At 34.9% G+C, this 23,580-nt stretch overlaps 1 long non-coding RNA gene across 1 annotated transcript; it reads left to right on the top strand.

The window, feature by feature from the left end:
- Positions 1 to 3,626: 3,626 nt before the first annotated feature.
- Positions 3,627 to 4,966, top strand: LOC149157609 (uncharacterized). Its single transcript, XR_016262002.1, has 2 exons — positions 3,627 to 3,735; positions 4,093 to 4,966. It is a non-coding gene; the product is annotated as an uncharacterized LOC149157609 (long non-coding RNA).
- Positions 4,967 to 23,580: the final 18,614 nt, after the last annotated feature.

The raw sequence follows: 23,580 nt of genomic DNA on the forward strand, positions 1-23,580 counted from the left end.
TGCCCTCTTAATTTTTATTTTTTTTAAGGTTTCTTTTTGGGATTTATTTTGTTTGTTTATTTATCTATATAGGTATTTGTGTCCTTTTTATAGTATTTGTGGTTGGTTTATTCTTCTTTAGAGTTTATATTCTTTATTCTTCGTGTTTTCTTAAGCATTTTATCATCCTATTCATTCTTAACTTCTTTTAGTATTTTTGTTATTTGTTTAATGAGCCTCAACCCCGTATTTTATTGTTGACCCTGTTTATTTATCGATTACTTTTCTTTGAATATGAATATATATATATATATATATATATATATATATATATATATATATATATATATATATATATATATATATATATATATATATATATATATATATTATTTTCACTTATATTTTTGTTTTATTTTATTTATTTTCCATTAATTATTTTTATTTTAGTTTATTTTATTTCCATTAATTCTTTTTATTTATTAAATGATCTTGTCTCGATTAGGGCATTGACTCTTTTTTATAATTTTTTACTTCCAACCTTGTTTGGAGTTTGACTTTGATTTTGATTTTTTTATTCTTGTTAGTTTTTTTCTTTTTCTTTTTTCTCATTCAGTAATAGAACTTTTTAATAATATTTGATTTTACTAAATTAATTTAAATATTGTTTTTCAAAAACTAGCCCTTTAATATAGTCATTACTTATTAATATTTGTTTTTAATAAATTATTATGATAATTTAGATATTAATTTTCAAAAACTAGTCGTTTAATATAGTCGTTACTTAATAATATTTGTTTTTAATATATTAATAAATTAAAAGCATAATTTAAATATTATTGTTCAAATATAGTCATTACTTGAAATTATGGTCTCTATATTTCTCTCTATTTAAGTCTTTTCCATGATGTACCTCTTCATCTGGTCCTGATGATGAACCACACTTGTTGGTTCGAAAAGCGTTGGCCAAAAATTTCTCTTATGTGATTTCTATCGAAAGACTTTTCTTATTCCATTATGGATCACAGAAGATTCATATATGTTTCTTATGTAAATTTATAGTTTTGCAATAAAAGTCATTTTCCAGCATTATAAATCAAGGCCGCATAGTTAGCATTCCCTACGGCTTACTTTGAAAATCAAACTTTGAAGTTAGCAAATTAAATGTTTTTCTAATGCATGTAATTTTTTTTTTCTAATGGAGTTTTCTAAGGAGCTATGTTGGACATAAAAACCCTATGAAATGGAGAAAGGGGCCTACGGTCCTCCTGTAAAAACAACTATTATATTGGAGAAGAATTTGAGCTCACAAAATTATCTCTTATGATAATTAAGATTAAAGTTTTAATTAAAATTGCTATATTCACTATAATATTCCATTTTTGATATATTTTGTATTCATGTGACTTGAGGTTCATTGCTCTTCATAAATTTGACAAATATTTGCTAATTTTTTCACCATGTATTACCTTATCCCATGAACATGTAGCTTACCATTATAATTAATTGAATGTTCCATGCTTTTTAAAATAATGGCTCTATATTATACTACCTTATATATTACCCATTATATATTAAAGAGACTCAAAATAATTTAAAAGAGTTTTTTTTAAATAAATTTTATAAAGATATTGTAATTAATATTATTTGATTTAAAAATTATCTATTATTTTATAGCATTTTTATTATAATTGGTTTATTAATGATTTTTTTATCATATATAGTTTATTTGGTGACAAATTATATATTTTTGGAAAGAAGTGATGCAATTCTTCATACATTAAAAAATTTAAAATTGTGTTAATGATAAAAAAATGATATGAATTGTTGAGGAAACTCATGGATTAATCTTTAGTTGCAAATTTTGGATTTGATAGTACCATCAAAGATAATTACATTTTGTATTATAATTTTTTTTATAATATGTTTACAAAATGTAAAAAGAAAATAATTCTTTTTTAAATAGAGTATGATAATTTTAATTTAAATTATAATGATATTACTTAACAAAAAGTTATAGAGTATGATAATTTAAATTTAAATTGTAAAAATTAATAGAAAAATAATAATATATATGTTTTGAAAATAAGTTGAAATATATTTTTAAAATGTCAATTTATTTTCACAATTATCATAAAATACTTCTTTTAACCATTTACTAAAATTCAATAAATATAATAATATATACATCCATTTTGAAAACTGTCTATTTTATATAATTTTACTAAAAAGACAAATACTAATATCATTTATAATTTTACTTAAAAAAACACAAATACAACACTAATATCACTTTTAAGAAAGTTCTCTATCTCACTTAATAATTTTAATTCAGCAAAGTGAAAAAAGTGTATGTAAAAACATAATTTTAATAAATTAATCTATGAAAGTGAAAACAATAACAATGTATGTGATCACATAAGCACGAGAATCAAACTGTCCAACTCCCTCATCAGCGTGACTTAAATGAGAAATGTTCATATCTGCCCTCGAAATGGCTGTGTGTAGCGTGTGGGATGGCGTACGTTTGGAGGAAAGAAACACTTGTCCAACAACTCTTTTGATTGTCCAACAACTCTTTCGATTGTCGTGTATATTGGCTGGCTGGTTCGTTACCCTGGTAATGATTACCTAGAATCGGGTGAAAAACTTTATATCTATCTGGTTAGTATGTGGTTAGTATTTACATCTATCTGGTTAGTATGTGGTTAGTATTTATATCCTGGAAAAATTAATTTGAGTGGGTTTAATAATTAAGAGTAGGTGTTTCTTTCTAAGTCATACGTTTAAAAAAAAAAAAAAAAATAGAATATATATATATATTTTTATACACTTAGTAATCAAAATTAGATAATAATAATAATATAATTATTACTCAATAAAAAAAATCCCAACAAATAAATTTAAAATAATATAAATAAATTTAAAATAAATTAATTTGTTTTTATAGTTTTAACCTTACAAATTGCTACTTAATTTTTAGTCAAACCATAAGAAATTAAAGATCAAACTATCATCCAATACGTTATACCTTAGTGGCACAGGGATGATAAAAGCTTGCTTTATTAGTCCCTGCCATCTGGCAATGGCCAGGGACTATAGTAATCGAATTGTTCGGTTTTAGCATTAGTTTAACCTGATGAATAGCCACCTCCTATCGCGAATATCCAAACTTTTTTAACTTTTTTAACAGTATTCTTTTTCATGGCCTTATTTGGCCTCTTCCTGATGCTTATATCCAAACTTTTTTAACTTTTTTAACAGTATTCTTTTTCATGGCCTTATTTGGCCTCTTCCCGAGGCAAGCAGGCGGAAAGCATATGTTATATCATATTTTCGCTTCAAATTTGTAAATTTAGCTTCAAACTAATGCCAGCATTAAATCTCAAGCATTTTATGTTAATCAAAATATATTTAGTATAATAGAAAACCATATTATAATAGAGAAGCACCACCGCTGCATGTACGGATGCCACCACCGCTTCCTGCCACAACTGTTAGGTGTCGCATACAATCTTCTGTTCTTTTGTTTACATGACACCTCTTCTATTCTTATGTTTAGATGTAAACAGAGGTGTCATACACTCTATAGTAAGTTGACAGCACTGCTTCAGACTGTCCTATACTTTTAGAGGGATAGACTCTAACCAAGTTGGAACATGATTTGATCAACCAGTGAGGTATGCTGCTGTAACTAGGTAAGCTTCTGGATCAAGCGCTGGATCTTGAACTGGATCAAACTGGAACTCAAATTAGGTAATGAACTGCCTCTTTGATGTAGTGAACTGCTTTCTCACTATTTTTGTATGACATCGAACTTCTCTTCTGCTTTATTGATGATGATAACTTCTTCTTGAAAATGGAAGGGAAGAGATAGCATGTTGCCTGCATACATGAAAAATCAAAGTAAATTTCAAACTGTTTTCAAACTAGGAAACAAACTACCTCTTTCATTGCTATATGTTTTTAACATGTGAGAGACCTCTTTTGTGTGTGCCGGTGATGTGATCTGCACTGACAACTTATAATTTTAGTCATAATAGTCTAATGAATCTTACCTTGAAATTGTTTAATTATAATTGAAAATTGCAATTAACTCATTCATGCTAGTAGTGATTTTGGAAGCTCTTTATACAACCTGCTGCCTATCTGGGTTCGCTGTGCGATGCTGCCTGTCCTGCTGCCTATCTGGGTTCGCTGTGCGATGCTGCCTGTCTGGGTTCTCTGTGCAATACGAGGATGTGCTCCTGATGGTACCGAATTGTCTGAAACAACATTCAGACAGACAAATGAGAAAAACAAGGTATGCAGATAAAGCTTGAGTCTGCCTGAGCCTGCCTCACCAGATAGCTCAGCTGAACCTGCCTTACCTTACCGGAGTCTGTCTTAAGGTCCTTCCTGAAATCCCCAGCCTTTTCACCCGAGTCTGTCTGAAAAGGTCCTGACTTACTTGAGCCTGCTTTACCAGAGATGCTTATATCTCAGACTGGAAAATCTCACTTGAGCCTGCCTTACCAGAGATGCTTATATCTCAGACTGGAAAATCTCACTCAAGCTATCATGAATAAGCTCTTTCATTTACTATAACCTGAGAGGCGCTTAAGACCAGATAAATCCCTAAAAATACATTCTTATAAATGATGATCAAGTATGCATATTTATAAATACAAAGCAAGCAGGAGAAGCATGGATGATAATACAATAAATTCCATTTTCTTTGAACCTATCAACTTACTAAGTGATTCATTTCTCATGGGATGCTGGCAATCCTTTCCTAACGGATTGGTGCCATATACTTACATTATTCATGTTCCAAGCCTAATCTGGAGGTGAGTCGTTTCTTTACCCAACTCGGAATAGATGGGGCATCACTTGATTAATAGCGTCCTTCGATGACGAAGAATCGGCGTCGATGTGCAATGGCAAAGCTTGAACCAAAGAAACAAATGGATTAGGAAAACCGGTGCCTGTGTATCGACTGTGCAGAGTCTTGAACTTCTCCCGGGGTTCGAAACTTCTTGAACTTCTCCCGAGGTTCGAAACTAGCTGCTGTTTCTGTGTAACATTTCTCTATGCTTTTTGCTGGCAAATTATGAGCTGGAAAAAAGAGAAGGACAAAGGAAATGAAAAGACGGTCAAGCAAGTCCCTGATATGAAGAATTCCTTCCTTTCTTTTCTTCGAGAAGACAGCAGAATGAAAACGCAATTGAAAAATTTAGTTTAGTTGCTCCTCCTCGGAATCAACCAAGTTATATTGCCATGCCAAATGTAGCAAGCTCAACCATATCCAACCTGCAATTTCTGCTACGCGGTGACTGTCTCGGATTTGTTGAAACAAACATATGGCATTTTCACTATGCAGAGGTACCTTTGTGGATTTGTTGAAATGAACAAATGGCAGTTTGACCGTGCATAGAACAGTGAATTTCTTTTACTATTTACCTTCAATGTTATGATGACTAATGCTTTTTTAACTGTGCACTATTGCCATCTGTTTCATTGTTAGCTTGTTTGCAAACTTCAACCGTCAGATAAATATTCAAAGAATGGTTCGATCCCCACACTGTTCAAAGTTTACTTCACACAAAACTATGCACTGAATTAATTCATTGCCACATTTAATTAAATTTTTTAATTTCTTGCCACATTTAATTAATTTTTTTTACAATCACTTTATTTAGACGTCAACTGTTTTTCCAAAATATTATTATAGATAGTTGGGTGTTGCTAATGTGAGCAATCTATGCTTATGACCTGTGCGTTTGAAAGCTTTTTTCAAGCTTGGAAGTTACTGTGTCTTTTAAAACCCACAAGAATAGAGTGAAACAGGAAGCGGACGACTGCATATGTGCAGGTCCTTGCCTCCCATGACTTCCCGTTGTAAATAACCAGAACCCTAAGCTCTGGTCAGATCGGGTTTTGATTTAATTTACCCAGTCGTCTTGATTTTTTGGTTTGCTAGTTTGGTTTGCTAGCCTTCACATCATTTATTATCGCATTGTTTTTGTTCTTCTATTCTTGAAGACGTGTGCCTTTGAAAGTTTTTTTCAACTTGGAAGTTACTCTGTCTTTTTAATGCAACGTTTGAAACCCACCTCATATCTTTTACACAGGAACATAATGAAACATGAAGCGAAAGGCTGCATATGTGCAGGTCCTCGCATCCCATGAATTGCCGTTGTAACTAACCAAAATCCTTGCCATGTAAGTTGACATTATGTCTGAAACCCAGCCTTGGGCAGACCTACCATGTCTACCCGGACGCCTATTCCTTGGTTCATCCTGCACCCTCCGCTCAATGCAAGGACTTGCTGCCTCGCAGCTTCCCTTCTCATATATAAGATGTGCATCGACATTTAAGCTAACATATTGATATTAGAAATAAAAGTACACACGAATACAGCAAAGGAAAATAGGATATGAATTTAACTGAAATTACAAAGACAAATCCTTCTTAGCCAAACTTCCTTGTAAAGCTGATTTTCTTCAATAATTTAACGTATTTCCTCATCCATTCTTTTAACTTTTCTTTATCTCTCAATTCCAGAACGATGGTATCTTCCAGATCATCCCATCTTAATGGAGTTCTATATTTCTTTCCGAGTGATTTTGTGCGAACTCTGTCAATGTGGAGAATAGAATCCATTAGTGCATCTAAAATCCGATATGGAGGGACTCCATCTATATTTTAACCCTGAATTCCTTTTTTTAACTGAATTCCTTTTTTTTAAATATAATTTAATACTATGCTTACAAGTTTGTCATCTTATACAAAGGATAGTAAGGTTCAATTCAACACATTTTATCTATTTGCATTTGTCGTCTTATCCTTTTACATTGTTTTGTTAGTTATGATATAGATTGCAATTGACTTCTTATGTTTTTTACATTTTTTTGTTAGTCATGATATAAGGCATCATTTAAGGATGCCACTAATAGTACAAAAGGTTAAATATTTTACAAATTAATGGATATAGAAAATTTTGATATATTATTTATTTTAGTTTTATTATTAATTCAAGGAGTAGGGTATGTAAAAGAATATTAGAAATAAATGAAAGAAAATAGTTTTTTCACATCTCAGAATATGTGTCTATGGAATTTTAAGGTTTCAACCACACAAGTAAAGGGTCAAATAATATTTGTAATTATTATATTATTTTTATTTGAATTAGTTAAATGATTTCTTCAATTGTTAGAAAATATTATCTTGTTGAGTTTTAGATATAATTTATACCACGTCCCTTTTATGTGACCATAAATGTTGCAGTAGTTGTTAGGATATTTGCACTGTGTGATTTGGTTGTTGTCTTCATGTCCTTCCCTACTTTTAGCTTCTCTTCCCCTCCTTGGAAGCTTCCTGGTGTTCCTTATGCTTTGAACCACTTGATTGCCCTTTCTAATGACCTATGTTTTCCAAGTATTGTGTTTGTACACAAGCCTCATCCATTGTTTTGGGTTTGAATGACATCACTTGCTTCTGCAGATGGTTATGTAGGCCCCTCATATACTTGAGGAGTACATCTAGGGAGAGATACCTAACATTAGTGTCATCTTCTTGAATTCTTTTGTGTACGACTATACACTTTTCCTTTGTCTTTTCTTAAAGTAAGGCCACTAGATCCACTGGTCATCTATATACCCTATAGGATAGAACTGAGACTTTATGAAAGTTTTTAAATCCTCTCACTTAGTTAATGGATGATCCCCTTCCAACCTAAGGGTTTTTGTGTGAATTTCCCACCGCATCAAGGCATGGCCTTCTAATTGCAGACAAGAAAATGAAATTTTATGTTCCTCCTCTATATGTTGAACATCAATATATACCTATAACTGCTACAAGCAATGATTTAATTTCAAAGAATCTATCTCACCTTGATGCGACTTGATAGCCACCTTCACTTCCATCGTAAAGAGAGATTGTGAATGGTTCATAGTGATCGAACTTGCCTTCTCTTTTCTCGGTTTCCTAATCCCCTTATTTGCCCTCCAAATTGACCTTTATGTTGGAACTTGCATCTTCTCTAAACTACCCAAGCTTATTGGTTAGAGCCGGTATGATGAGGCTCACATTGCATATTATATCTGCAACTTGTGCTTACAACTACACAAACCTCTCCCATGTCATATCTTGAGGATTGTCATAAATTGATTTTTCAGTGATGGCTGGGGTTTTATGATTTTCTACTTAAACCGATACGATCCCATGCAACTTTCCACGAAATAACCAAAGAAACGTTTTCTAATACCAATATGATCTATAAATTGTCATGGATATTCCATTGGACAGTTCCTCAAAACATATATGTGAAAAGCAAACTAGAATCTATACTATGAAGGGTTAATCCCTTTTAGATTCTAGGTTTGTTATTATTTTTTTGTTATTTCTACATGCAATAGATAATATGCGGAAGATAAAGAACATGTAAATACAATTACTCACAAACCATAATGAATACAAATATATGCTATGGGAAACCCTTTCAATATCTTGAAGGTGGAGTTACTCTAAAATATTTTGTTTGGGATGAAAATGTTGCAAGTACAAAGGAGAAGGCCCTATCTATGGTTTTTCCCGAGACTTGTGGCTTGCGAGCTGCTACATAACATAAACCCCCTATGTTATGATCTCTCCATCCACATTCAACTACTATGCTCTACCATGGAACAAAATGCAAGCAAATAGAATGGGGCCCCTTTTTCCTCGAAGTGACCTAATTATAAGAAAACCCGATAACCAACTAGGGGTTAAATTTCATCCATTCAACCTCAAAATGAGTTACAACTTGACCCTTCTAGAGTCTTTTTCATATTCACCGCGTGTGTAGCCCAATTTCCATGAGTAATCAGGTCTGGCATGTCATCCTATTGAATTATGGTGGTCAATCACAATAGGTCAACTTCTGGGAGGCATAACTTTTCATATGAACCCTAATTGAGTAATTCTTGTATTGTTAGAAAGGTCTTTGAGCGTAAGACAATGTTACACAATATAATGCTTCAGAAATAAATTTTCACCCGCAAAAAAACATCATTTAAGGCCTCAAACTGGCCCTAGAAAGTTTCATACCGCAATTTTCCAAATTGGATCTCCTACTGATAAAATAATTGTATAAATTGATTCCTTCAATTTTTCCACTCTAAAAGCATCAGTTTGGATACCAAATTTTGTGATGATCTAATTCACATCACCACCATTGTTTCTGTCAAAGTTGAACCCCCCTACTCTTTTCATATTAGTCAAAAAAGGACGTCACCTTTGCTTGTATTCATTTGGCTAGGTTGTTGTAGTGATTTGTAACAACCTACTCCAAACTCCCTACCTCTGTATGGCTAGGCTCTTTCCCCTAGGTGAAGGGACTCAATTAGCTCTAAGCTTGTACCCTCTCCTATCATGGGTAAATAGCTCCAATATTTAATGCCATGTTCCTTAATTTATGAAAGAGATGGAACCCAACTTGCACATGGGAATTTGTTTCTCTAGGTAGTGGGAAAAGAGAGCATATCTTATGATGTGATTCAAGAAATCTATTTTGAGAATGCCTTAAAAGTAAATAAGGAAGGAAAAAGCTTGAAATAAAGGTATGACTTTTAGATTTAGCTAATGGAAGATTGGAAGCTGAAAATAATAGTTTACAAGAAAGGAGAAATAACAAATGAATGTCTAGTTGTAATATTTCAGCCACATTTGTAAGGCAGCCAAAAAATGTCACAAAAATGTCAACATAGGTATGATTTTAAATACAATGATAGTTTTGATTTTATAGGATTTTAAAATTTATATATATATATATATATATATATATGTGTGTGTGTGACGTTGATGTAAGGTTAGAAAAAACATTTACAATAAAAATATTCTAAGATAAAACTCTTGTTCATACATGTTTTACAAAAATCATAATTACTTATTGTTTATATCGTTTTTAAAAGTACAGTATTATATATCCCATAACTCAATATTAACTTTTATAAAAACCTTTTAGACATGCACTCAAAATGTTTCCTAATTCTTAGGCTTAATTTAATATATGGCACTCCTTTTTTAACATATTTTTAACTCTAGCCTTAATTTAATAAGTGACACTCCTTTTTTAACATTTTTTTAAACCAATGTTTGACTGAAAAATAAGAAACTTATATTCAATAGTTTTACATTTCTTTCAAATTTAAATGTGAGATTTTATTAGCAAGTAATTTAGATAACTTCTCCATGTTACAAAAATTAACACTTTGATATTGTTATATCAATTAAGATATATTATAACATATATTTTTAATTAAAATTTTGAAATTCAAAATTAATTTTAACATTCAAAAATTATATTTTTAACTTAACCTTTCTTAAATTATTTCTTTAAATTCTATCTTTAAGTACTTAAATTTATGAAAAAAATATTTATTTAAATATTTTTAAATAATTTTTTATTATAATTAAATTTTTTTCATTAAAAAATTTAATTAAAATTATATTTAATATAAATAAATAATATTTAATGTTTTTTTATCATTAATATATAACCATTATATCTCCATTAAATATTACTTCAAATAATAATAATAATAATAAATAAATAAATAAAATAAGTTTAGAAATAAATTTACCAATACTTTTATATCATTAATATATAATTATTAAATCTCCCTTAAATATATAAATAATTATCTATTTAAATTGAGAAACGAGCCTACCTCGAACGAAAAACACCACCTCAACTTAATTCTTCAATACGAAATTATGATAAATAACATGCATATACATCATTAGAAACATATAATATAAATAATTATCTATTTAAATAGAGAAACGAACCTACCTCGAATGAAAAACACCACCTCAATTTAATTCTTCAACACGAAATTATGATAAATAACATGCATATACATCATTAGAAACATTTCACGTTCACAATAATGATGTCAAAACATTACACGTTCACCAAATATATATATATATATATATATATATATAAAAAGATATTCCATTGCCATTGAATTATGGATTGTTTGGTTGTCTATTGCTTACCTAAATTTATGGCTTTTTGCAATAAAAGACATTTTTCTAACTTAGAAATCAAACTTACTTTAATATTATATGTAATGTGTATCGATATTCAAATCGAGATATTAATATTAAACATCAAAAGGAAATAAGATAGGAATTTAACGAGGCAAAGCCTTCCTAGCCATTCCTCTTTGTATAGCTATTTTTTGCAATATTAAACTTACTCGCCATTCCTCTTTGTATAGCTATTTTTTGCAATATTAAACTTACTTTAGTATATTTCATCATCTTTCTCATATATTCTTTCAACTTTTCTTTATCTTTCAATTCAAGAGTGATGGTATCTTCCAAACTATCCCATCTTAATGGAGTTCTGTTTTTCTTTCCATGTATGTGATTATGTGAAGGCATCCTTGTCAATATGAAGAAGTATGGTATCCATTAGTACATCTAAAATCCAATAGATGGATTCACTAATATTTTATCAATGACCTCCACAGAAAAAACTAATTTAATACTTTGTTCACAAACTCTGCCACATTATCATTTTATACAGAGGTTGGTAAGGTTAATTTAGTACATTTTATCTTTGATATATTATTCATTTTAATTTTATCATTAATTCTAGGGAGTAGGCATGTGAAAGTACAGTACAACCAAATGAAAGAAAATGGTTTTTCCACTGCTCGGAACATGTGTCTCTGGAACCTCAAGGCTCCCAACACAAAGGGGTCAAATAAATATTTTAAATTGTTATATCACCAAGAACATTCTTATATATAGTTAAAGAAGTTATCTTATGACATTGTTATATAGTTAAAAATGTTATCTTCTTGCCGTTTTAATACGAAATTATTTGCCGTGTTGTGTTATCCAAATTAATAATACAATTTGTTGCTAAGTTTCCATCAATCACGGTCTTCGCTCAAAATTCGGAAAATGCATCACTGTTCACCTGCTCCCACAAGTTTATCATTGGGCGGCCCACGGTGTGGGCCGCCTCGGACCAGAGACACACAGGAGAAATTTCCATGCGCTCTACTTATTGTTCTGTCCATTTCCAAAAACTAAATCGATAAAGCCCTAATCAGTCAAAATATTTATTTTTAAATAATAAAATATATATAGTATTCTATTTCTGAAAAAGGAGATCGGGCAAATACCATCGTACAAAAAGTTGAAAGCACCACGGCCGTTGGATCTGCCTTTTGCAGAAACCACGTCAGCTCGCTCACTAAAAATATGCAGCCCGCATGCGCACTCAAACCACCCGTGTCTTTGGGCCACGACATCGATCGACCTATAGGGGACTGACTTGGAGCTGTCGGCGAGTCCACGTCACCTACGTGGCACATAACTGTGCTTCCTCCGTCACCGCCGTTATTGTTGACGGCAGATGTACGGGTTCCGTCCCACTGGTCACGAAAGAATGAATGAGCAAACATGGCGTGGGAACGAGGAGACAAGCTGCAACGTGTATGCTGATGTTTTCATTGATGGGAAATCGAAATCTTTAATCCCGTCTCTCTGTTACAAATTCACGTGACAAATCCATTCGTTCGAGATTAAAATGCAGTAGTCTAACCGGACTGTTTTTTTGGGAAATTTAAGTAAGATTTTATAAAATTGGGTAGAGTTTTTTTTTAAATTTAAGTTACTATCAAGTTTAAGATTTTTTTTGAGAGTTTTATTAATTGATGTTCTTGAATTTATTTTTATCATTAAAAATATAATTTAAATACAATTATTTGTTAAAAAATCTGAATTTTTTACCCCAATTCCAATTACTTTGTAAAAAAAAATTTGAATTTTTTTACCCAATTCCAATTACTTTTAACCATACAATACAAACCATGCCTCAACCCATTAAAATTATTAAAGCAAACCTGAACTTCATCAGGGGTGGCACTATAGGGCGATTCACCAAATTACAGAACACGGGTGGGACTATTGAATTAGCGGAGCGAGATTTTTGCGGGCACCTTTTGTGGAGACACTGTAAATAGATTCGAGTCGGCAGTGAGATTCGTTAGTAACATTTGTATGTCAAAAGGAAAAAAGGTCACGGCTTTCCAATATTTTTGTTACCTTTAAAAGAAATTAATAATTGGTTAATAATTTCATACAAAATTATAAAATGTGAATTTCTTTAAATGAAAAGAGTAATAGTTAAAATTAACCAAATAAAGGCGTTTTTTCTTTACAAATATAAAAAAACATAAAACATAATATTTTTAATTGAAAATAAAAATTATAAAACATAATATTTTTAATTGAAAATAAAAATTATAATTTAATGGTCAGTTAGTTTTTTTTTTTAATGATATTTTTTTTTTGTTAATTTTAATTAAAATGGGGTAATTTTTTTTTTTTTTAAATTTAAGTTTAAGTTATTTAATGTGTAGAATTGAAGTGTTAAATCTATTTATATATTCAAAGATATATTTTAAACAACAAAAATCACATTTTTGCTTGAAATTGTATCGACGTGTTATGGTGAAAAAGGTTATTTCGTTATAGACTGGCAGATAATTATTCACATCAACAAATGTTAGCTAACTCATCATTTTTATTCAAGAAAAATCATGTCACCTAGAATAACTCAATGGTGGTCAATAAAGACGTATATATATATATATATATATATATATATATATATATATATATATATATATATATATATATATATATATATCGTTGAGGGTTAGCTCAATTGTTTGAGTCAAGCGCCTTTGCTATTGAGAGGTCATCAATTCAATTCTTTTGACACTCTCGAGGTGAAACTATGTGATTAAGCCAGTGAAGCAATCATTGTTCTCTAAGATCTGTGAATCACACACACACACATATAAAAAAAAAGTCTTTTTACTAGATTTCTTCACAACATAAGATAATGGAGCTTTGTGACCAATGTTTATGCCATAGAGGCTTCATTCCCGCACAAATAATTGATTGGACGATGGCAAAAAATAAAGCGCTAACAAAGATGTATAGGGACACCATGAATAAACCCAACATCTCACAAAGAGTACACAATTCATGAGCAAAGGCATTTTAAAGGATTAAGTTTCCTCTTTATCACAAACAAATTAATATTCCTTTTAAAATTAGAGGTGTTTGTTTCTCAAAAATATTAGCACAAAAATAAGAGATGGGTGCTCAAAAATAAAAAACCACATGGTCATGTAGATGCTAAATTGCCTAATGATGAGTAATGTATGCATATTTTCTCGACATAAAGGCTAATTGGAGCTCTACAATAAGGGTTTTGTGATTCATAAGGTTTCTCCTTGATTCGGATTTAAACACGAACGCAACAAATTACATATATAACCATAAATACAGAGATGCAACAGAAATAATACTTCATTTCAATAATGTAAAATACTGAAATATGCTTACAAACATAAATGGAAATAAACTAGCTCGGGCGATGGTAGCTTATCTCTGAGAAGATATGTGACGACTACATGCTTTTGAACTACGTTACAATGAGACTCAAGGGCCTTTTTATTATTGAATAATAAGAGAAAACCCTAAACAACTAGAACCCTAACCCGAGGAGATGTAACACCAAGAGTTTATGGGCCCCGTTGGGGTTAGTTGGACAACCAACTTCTTGGGGTCGTGACTTGGTCATATTATTTTTGTTTGATGCACATGATACCCTGTTGGAAATATCTCTCCGAGGACCACGACGGAAAAGACGATTTTATCAAAAAATCGTTGGGGGGTAGATTGCCAAAAACACATTGCTTAGAGCCTCAAAATGGCTTCGAAAGTTTAGGACCCGAAAAAACTACTAAAAATAGTAAATTGTGCTACAATTAAGGAAACTGAAAAACTGAAAGAAATAATGGTGGGGGTCCAAGTGGAATTTGCGGGTGGCCACCAATATCCACCTCGATCATTCCTCCCCCCTTAGGAAACAATGGTCTCCATTGCGTTGAGTTCCTCCATGAGATGAGGAAACTTCTACTGAACTTGGTCCTGATGAGCCACTTGCCCTAGTGAAGGAGTTTGTCTGCTTTGACAACTCGATACAGTTGGATCTTCTACTGGTAAGTGTGCTTGATTTGCATGTCCATGATTCGATCAGTTGCAGCTTGTTCAATGAAATCTAGATTTAACTTTGTTGGTGTGAGTTGTTCTGCAATGTCGAATTTGTCCAGTAATGGTGCAAAGTATGACCGAAGGTAGTGCACATTGAACACTGGGTGCAAGCCAAGGAATGGGGGAATGTTGAGCTCAAATGCATTATCTCCCATAGCCTTGGTAATGGTTTAAGGACCGTATCGGAGTGGTCTGAGTTTCTAATAGGCTCCGGTAAGGCGTTCCTTTTGCAAATGCAAATAGACTTTGTCGCCCACCTAAAACTTGTGTGACACCCAATGTCGATCATGTTACTGCTTGAACTTTCCATTTGATTTCTCCAGAATGTCGTGGACCTACTGACGGATATGTTGGATGTGCTCAATGAAGTTGTTTGCCTTATCGGTTTCAGACTGGACATAAGTAGAATTTGCCTGAGTAGCTACATATGGCATGGCCACATCAATGGGACATAGTGGTTGGAATCCCAAGCCCACCTGAAAAGGGTTGTGGCTGGTCGAGCTGTGGAGAACCCGGTTATAGTTGTGCTAAACATAGGGGAGGCTCTCATCCCATGTGCGTGGATGTTTGAGTTGTACATGCGCAAAATATGTATGATCATCCTATTGACGACCTCTGTCTGGCCATCAGTTTGGGGATGGAAAGTTGTGGACTTAGTGAGTTTGGTGTCCAGCATCGACCAGAGACTAGACCAAAATGTATTGGGGAACCTTCTTTCCTGACCTGAGATGATAGACTGTGGGATCCCAAAGTGTACCCATACTCGTTCAAAGAAGAGTTTAGTAGTGGCTTCTGCTGTGATATTCTTCTTGCAGGCCGTCATAATGGCCATCTTCGAGAATCTGTCGACGACAAAAAATACACAGTTATTTCCATGCTTAGTAGAAGGAAGGCCCGACATGTAATCCATGGAGATGGATTCCCGAGGTCGACTAGGGGTAGGAAGTGGAGTATAGAGGCATTGCTTCTTGACGGTCAGTTTGGCAATGATGCAAGCATGATCTGATGTACTCCCTGACATACTGTCGAAGATTTGACCAATAGAAATACTTCTGCAGTACTGCCATCATTTTCTCGACCCCAAAATTCCCAGCAGCCCGACTATAGTGCGCTTCCCAAATCATCTTGGCATGCTCGCTTGAAGGAACACAAAGGTGACCTAGGTGGCATAACAGGGCATCCTAGAGGTGAAAATCTGGAACATGCTGACCCTCCAAGAGTGTCCGGTATGTGTGGCCAAATTCTAGATCGCTTTTGTAGAGAAGTCGCCAATCAGAAGTCTCGTGCCCACAAGAGTTAAGCATGGTGGATAACACCATGATCAGTGGTCGCCTGATGTAATCTGCAACATTATTGGTGTTGCCATTCTTATATTTGATATTCAAATGGAATTGTTGCAAGTATGTGGACCACTTCTGATGGCGATCATTCTGCAACTTCCCTTATGTCTGTATGAACTGTAGGGGCTGGTGGTTTGTGTGGATGACCGTTTCCTTCCCCAAAATGTAATGCTTCCATTGTCGACAGGCTTGCACAATGGAATACATCTCTTTCTCATAAGTGGAATACTTCCTAACTGTGTCTAAAAGTGTCTCACTGTGATATGCCACTGGATGCTCGTGTTGAGTAAGGACTACCCTAATAGCATGGTCAAAGGCATCTGTCTCAATCTCAAATGGTTGTTGCAAGTCTGGTAATGCGAACACTGGTGTCGAGATTCAAACCAAAACAAAATTTGCTTTCTCTCCTCCCTTGGTGACTTGACTCAAGCGCCAAGTGATATGAGAGAATCCCAGCACGAACCTGCAGTAGAGATTGGAAAGACCCCAAAAGCTGCAAAGCTCTATCAGAGTGGTTGGAGATGGCCAATCCCGAATGAATTGGATCTTGGTTGGATCCACATGCACTCCCCATTCATCAATAATGTATCCCATATACTAAACTTAAGTCATGCCAAAATTGGATTTCTCCAAATTGGCACGTAGCTTGTGTTGCCGTAGAGTTTAGAGAACCTGTCAGATGTGGTGGAGGTGCTCTTCCCAACTCTAGTTGAAGATCAAGATGTCATCCAAGTATACCACTACAAATGAGTTGGTGAATGGCCGCAAGATGTCATCCATCAGCCTCATGAAGGTTATAGGAGCATTCATCAACCCAAAAGGCATAACTAACCATTTGAAAGGGCCCTCCTTAGCTTTGAAGGCAGTCTTCCACACATCGGAGGGTTAGATTGGTACTTGGTGATATCCTGACTTTAAGTCGATCTTGCTGAAATATTTTTCCCCCTTCAGTTGGTCCAGAAGGTCATCAATCCATGGGATCGAGTACCTATTCTGGACAATGATCTTGTTCAGCGCCTGATAGTCAATACAGAGTCTCCAAGTCCCATCCTTCTTCTGTACCAACACGATCGGGCTCCCACATGGCGTTGAACTCGATCAGATGTGACATTTCTGTAGCAAATCCTGAATTTTCCTCTTGATTTCGTCATTCTCCAGAACGGAGCACCGATAGATTGGTCCATTGGGTAGTGGCACACCTAGGATCAGATCGATGGTGTGCTTGACCTAACAGTGCAGAGGCACCCCTATGGGGGAGGTGAAGATGTTCTCATACTCCTCCATGACCTTGTCCATCTGTTGTTGTCATGCGGAAGGGCCTTGTCTGGAGGTCATGGCCAACGTCTTCTTCTTTCCCTGAGGGCGTATCATCAGGAAAACAAATTTCCTAGTTTTTGAAATGAGCTTACTGCATTTTTTTGTAGTAACCAAAGAGATGGTGGTAGGCGGTGCTACCTCCAGTATCCTGTACAACTTATTTCCCAAAGTAACAATAACAACATGAGGCCTTGATTCATACACATCATGTCGCTTCCACAAGTATGGTTGGCCTAATAATACATCACAAACATCAAGGGGAGCAACGTCACATAATACCTCATCTGTGAAGGGCTTGATGTTGTATGGAAGGTGACACTGTTGGCTCATGTGAAGATCCCGTCCTTGGTGAAGCCACTCGATGGTGTATGGTTGGGGATGTGCTATGGTCAGTAAGCCTAGCTGCTTTACGACCTCTGTCGAAATGAGGTTCTTTTGGCTCCCGCTGTTGATAATGAACTGTAGCGGGGAACCCTTTACCCACATCTAGGAGTGGAAGAGGCGCTCCTCCTCCTCTAGATCTTCAAGTTCCTCCTTCTGGATCGTCATGGTGGAAACGGTGGCGTTGGGTTCCACATCGATAATATGCTTCCCTCTGTCATTCCCCTTGTCGGGTTCTGACTCAGGGTCGAAACATACATCTGATTCCGAAGCCTTTAGCTCGGCCACCAATGATTGCTTGGCCTGACACTCATGTTGTGAGTGGAGCTCTTATGGAACTTACACCACTTTCTCATGTCCTTCTTTGGCTTCGCGGTGTTGTTCTTTTCGTGTGGCTTTGGCGGGTTGTCCTAGGCCACCCCGCCTTGGCTTTATCCTTTGTTCTACAGCTTTGGGGCACCTTTCCCTTGCTTTTGATTCATAGATCCAAATTTTCGCTTCTTTTGTTTAAACTTCTGCTCGATCTTGACACGGTATTGGTACGCTGTGCCGAGCGAGGATATTTCCAGGAACTCCATCTCATCTTGGATGTACCTATGTACGCAGTCATGGTATTTTAGTACCAAATACCGCTCAAAATCCTTGATACCCAAATTTTTGCGAAGGGTATGAAAAACATTGGTAAACTCCAGCACTTATTGTTCCCTTCCTTGCTGCAGCATGGTCCACCTTATGTATTTATCCTCATATCTTCCAACAAGGTAGTACTTCTCCTTGATGGCATCCCAGAATGAATCCCATGTGGGTGCAGCTAAAAACAATGAGGTCGTACTTTCATCCTGCTGCTCGCAGTAGGTTTCCTAGTAGTCCTTGACGTGGGGGGCGACTTTGAGAAGAGTGAAAGTAATATTTTCCTAGCCGAAAAAATCATGAACAGAATAATACCCCTCTAGCAGATTTAACCATTTATCTACAGCGTCCGCATCTATCTAACCCTCAAATATGGGAATGTCAAAGTTAACTTGTACCTTAAAGGGTGTGGCGCTTCCAGCGTAGCTACTGGAAGTAGATGTGTCGCCCCTGGGTAGCCACTGACGGATCTTAGCAAAGTTGTCCATCATTGTGTTACTTTGTCGCTCGAGGGACTCTTCAAGCAAGATTTTGATAGGATGTCCTGCCCCCTCATCTTTATTTTCATCTGCCATGGGAGGCTGTCGGGATTTGTGAGGCTAGTCTTGTAAAGGTTCCACCAGTTCAATCCCTAACTCCTTATATCCCGACCTTGTTGGGGACATGCAAAGAAAAACAGAGAAAGAGCAGATGCTCTGATACCACTAATCCGGATTTAAATAGGAATGCAACAAATTACAAATATAACCATAACTACAGAGATGAAACAGAAATAATACTTCATTTCATTAATGTAAAATACTGAAATATGCTTACAAACAGAAATGGAAATAAACTAAGTCGGGCGATGGTAGCTTATCTCTCATAAGAGATGTGGATGCTACATGCCTTTGAACTGCGTTACAATGAGGCTCAAGGACCTTTTTATTATTGAACAATAAGATCAAACCCTAAACAACCAAAACCCTAACCTGAGGAGATGTAACACGAAGAGTTTATGGGCCCCGTTGGGGTTAGTTGGACAACCAACTTCCTAGGGTCGTGCTTGGTCATATTATTTCCGTTTGATGCACATGATACCCTGTTGGAAATAACTCTCTGGGGAATATGACAGAAAAGATGATTTTATCAGAAAATCGCCTCAAAACGGCTCCAGAAATTTAGGACCCAAAAACCTGCTAAAAATAGTAAACTATGCTACAATTAAGGAAACTAAAAAATTGAAAGAAACAGTGGTGGGGGTCCAAGTGGAATTGGCGAGTGGCCACCAATATCCAGCTGGATCACTCCTAGTGGGATTTCAAGGCTTGTGCTTCAGGGTTTGATATCCTTCAACCCTAGCTTCATAGAAGAGGTCTTGGTTGATTATTCTAGCAATTCATTGGGGGACAAACTAATATGGATCGACCCAATAGACATCCATGGCACCCCAAAATCCTTCAACCCCATCAGCGCTATGAGAATACCTAAGCTCACAGGAAATGAAAATGCAAAGCATTTTGGAGATTCAACTCGAGGCTTCCCTAGTCACCAAGCTTATGATTTGGACACATATAAAATTGAAACAATAATAGTCACCCCTTCACCCCAAGCTTTATTTCAAGGCCCACACAAGGAGGATAGTGGTAGATACAGTCAAGGAGATCAATAGCCTTCAAAAATTAGGTCTGAGCTATCAATCAAGTGGGAATATCAAACACATCATAATGGATTTCTCCCCAAACTAATAATTCCTCTAGCAAATATACCTTAGACTTGATGGTAGGCTCTAGTAGCTCCAATATTGCCAAAGGATTATTAAAGAAATATCAGAGCCAATGTTTATTAGACTACATCTAACTAGTGAGATAATGAGTGGTATATTTCTCTTTGATTCCAATACCTCTGCACATGGAGACTTAAGGTTTGGGAGGACCAAGAAATCCTTGTAAGCATAAGAAATGTTTAAGAAATAAATTAGAGGCCATTAATGTCTTGCTCAATGATGTAGTGAAACTCGATGACATTATGGAGTTTGAGAATTTGGTGCTCATTGGCGGGTTCTTAAGTAGATGTTTAGGAGCATCATTACTCAAATCTTGGATAGAGGGAACATTTGGTACCCTTCTTGGTTATATCCTATGAAGCATGGTCTTGGTGAAAGGTTGGCTAGTGTATACCTTTTACACATAGGAGGATGTGGAAAAAAATTCTCCAAGCTAGATGGAAATGGGTTTCATAAGTCTTATATCTCAAAATCTGGCACTTGGAATTTAATGCCCACTCATCCCACCACAACTTTACTCCAATTTAGGTTTGTATTCCTCGACTTTTGCAAGTTCTCTAGTGTAAATATGATCTATATTAGATCATTATATTGTTTGTAATCCATCCTCAAGCTTTCAGAGTGGAAAAAGTGGAGGAATCTTCTCATAGGACCATTTTTATCAACAGGACCCAATTTAGCAAATTAGGGTCTAAAACATGTTGGAAAATCAAAATACTTGTATATTATATATGATTTTCATTTACTTGATAATTACTTGTGATATGAGTTGCCCTTTATTACTTATTATTTCTTTTTCATCAAGAATTACCAAAACAATAAAGATCACAATGAGACTAAGTACAAAAGATATAGTCTTTAAGCCAGGGGAAAACCCCTCCAAGGGAAAAACCTAGAAAGAAAGCTTCTCTTCTTATAAAATGTTCTTACAATGATACTTCCAAGACCCTAAGAACAAAGCCCAAAATCCTCACAAGAACCAAGCCAACCCACCAGTAAGATCTTCTCTAAGGCAGCTTCGACCCTGCAGCTTCCCATCTAAAATTTTGGCCTTGTAGCTTCACTTGAGAATTTTGGCTTCCTGCAACTTCACAGCTTCATAGAAACCCTATTAGCTTCACATGTGAGAACAAAAAAAGATAATCATCGACTTTTTCTTACTTTCTTCATCGTTCTTTCTCTTTCTCCTTCTTCACTATTGCAGATCGAACTTGAGATGAGATGGTTCCATAAATGAGTCGACTTCCTTCTATTTATAGCCTTCTTGAGGGGTTGAATAGCCATCCTTTAGGACTAATTCATCTTGACTAGGTCAACTTGGTATTGGAGAAATAAATGTATTTTCTTAACTCAAAATAATTATTTTTCTTTGTTACAATGAGTCCAAATGGGACTATAAAACATGACATAAATTCCTCTTTAACCTAGAAAAACTTAGAAAGACCTATAAGCATGAAGAACATGCTTTTGACCTAGACTTTAATATGAAACCCATGCTTTAAATAAAATAAAATATATTTTCTTTATTTTTCTTTCTTTATACAAAATATACAATGTCATGTTTACAAAAGGTCAATATGAATATCGAACCTAGTTACAAATTTGTTCAGAAGAAGGAGGAGTAGACGCGGAAGTTTGACCAGGTGAAATAGAGTCATCTCCATTTTCAACATGACTCTTTGAAGCATAATCTTTGGATCTCATTGCTACCATAATCGTTGAAGACATCATCATGATATATGTCGATGGGGATGAGGAGGATTGGTCATGAGTGACCATTTTAGTTTCTTGAGGAGGAAAAGGATCCTTCAAAACAACGGGTGTGGGTGAAATTTTGATGAATTTGAAAATTTTAGCCTGATGAGGAGGGCACTCTTTAGTGTAATGATCTTCCTCACAAATTAAGAAAGGATAGCCAAGTTTCCTCTTTTCGTCAAAATGGTTCATTCTTGGTTGATTTCTCCTTAGAGTGGCTGTATTGTTTAGTTTTTCCTCTTCCCTTTTTCTTATTTCTGGATGACTTACCCTTTCCATTAAATTAATATACGATGTTAATTTTGGAAGTAATTATGGGAGAAGGATCTTCATCAGGTGAATCAGATAGAGCCGAAACCTGTCCATTCTTAGAACTTGTCTTTCTGTTCTTAGATTTTTGGTTCACATAACCAATCATGCCATCTACGACATGTGATCCCGGAAGAGGTGGATTATTTGGAGTAGATCAAGGTAAATCTGGGATCTTTTCATATAAAGTACCAGACTGAGTATAAACAAGATCGAGATATTGAGAGCGGGAAATTACCTACTCTTTGGTTACAACACCCCCTTTGGCCACATCTTTGGTTATTACTGGTAAAAGCGACTTTATGAACCATTCGGCCAAAATCGGGTTTGGAATGTAAACTTTAACTAGGAAACATCTTCGTCTCCATTTGTGACTGTGATTTGAGATATGGGTTGATGTTGACTTCTTCAAAGAAGTAAAAAGTTTTGCTCCATTTTCATACCGAACGGGTAACTGAAAATGGGTCTCAAAGGATGTAGCAAGAGCATTAAACGTGATGAAGTGTGTGTGCAGCAATTCTACATACCATTTGGCTGCCGAATCGGTTAAAGTTTGTTGGAAAAGTTGCAATCTAATAGAATCATCTTTTAATGAGTTGGATGCACACCAAAGATGGTAGGTCATGACATGGCTAGACGGATCTTCACTTGACTTACCTTTGAACTTAGGAATATCACTAGGAAACTTAGTAGGAATAGTCGACCAATAGGGTAAATAAAGAAGTGGATCATTAGTTAACCGAGAGAGGTCAAGAAAATCCAAAGTTGCAATGAAGGGCAACTGGCGATTAGGGTCCTGCGATGGATATTGATAACCTTGAGGGGCGAGTCCCATACTGGGAGGAGGATATCCAGGATATCCTAGGATAGCCTGAGTAGTTGGAATCTGCATACCTCCTGGGTATCCAAGATGAGCCATACTATATTGCGGTTGAATAGGTTGTTGAAACATATGACCTAGGTATGGTTGATTCTGGAAGGGGAGA

This window comes from Pinus tabuliformis, chromosome 5_2, assembly GCF_031772625.1.
Source record: "Pinus tabuliformis cultivar Carrire ecotype Pingquan chromosome 5_2, CPIR1, whole genome shotgun sequence".
In the NCBI taxonomy this organism is placed as follows: domain Eukaryota; kingdom Viridiplantae; phylum Streptophyta; class Pinopsida; order Pinales; family Pinaceae; genus Pinus; species Pinus tabuliformis.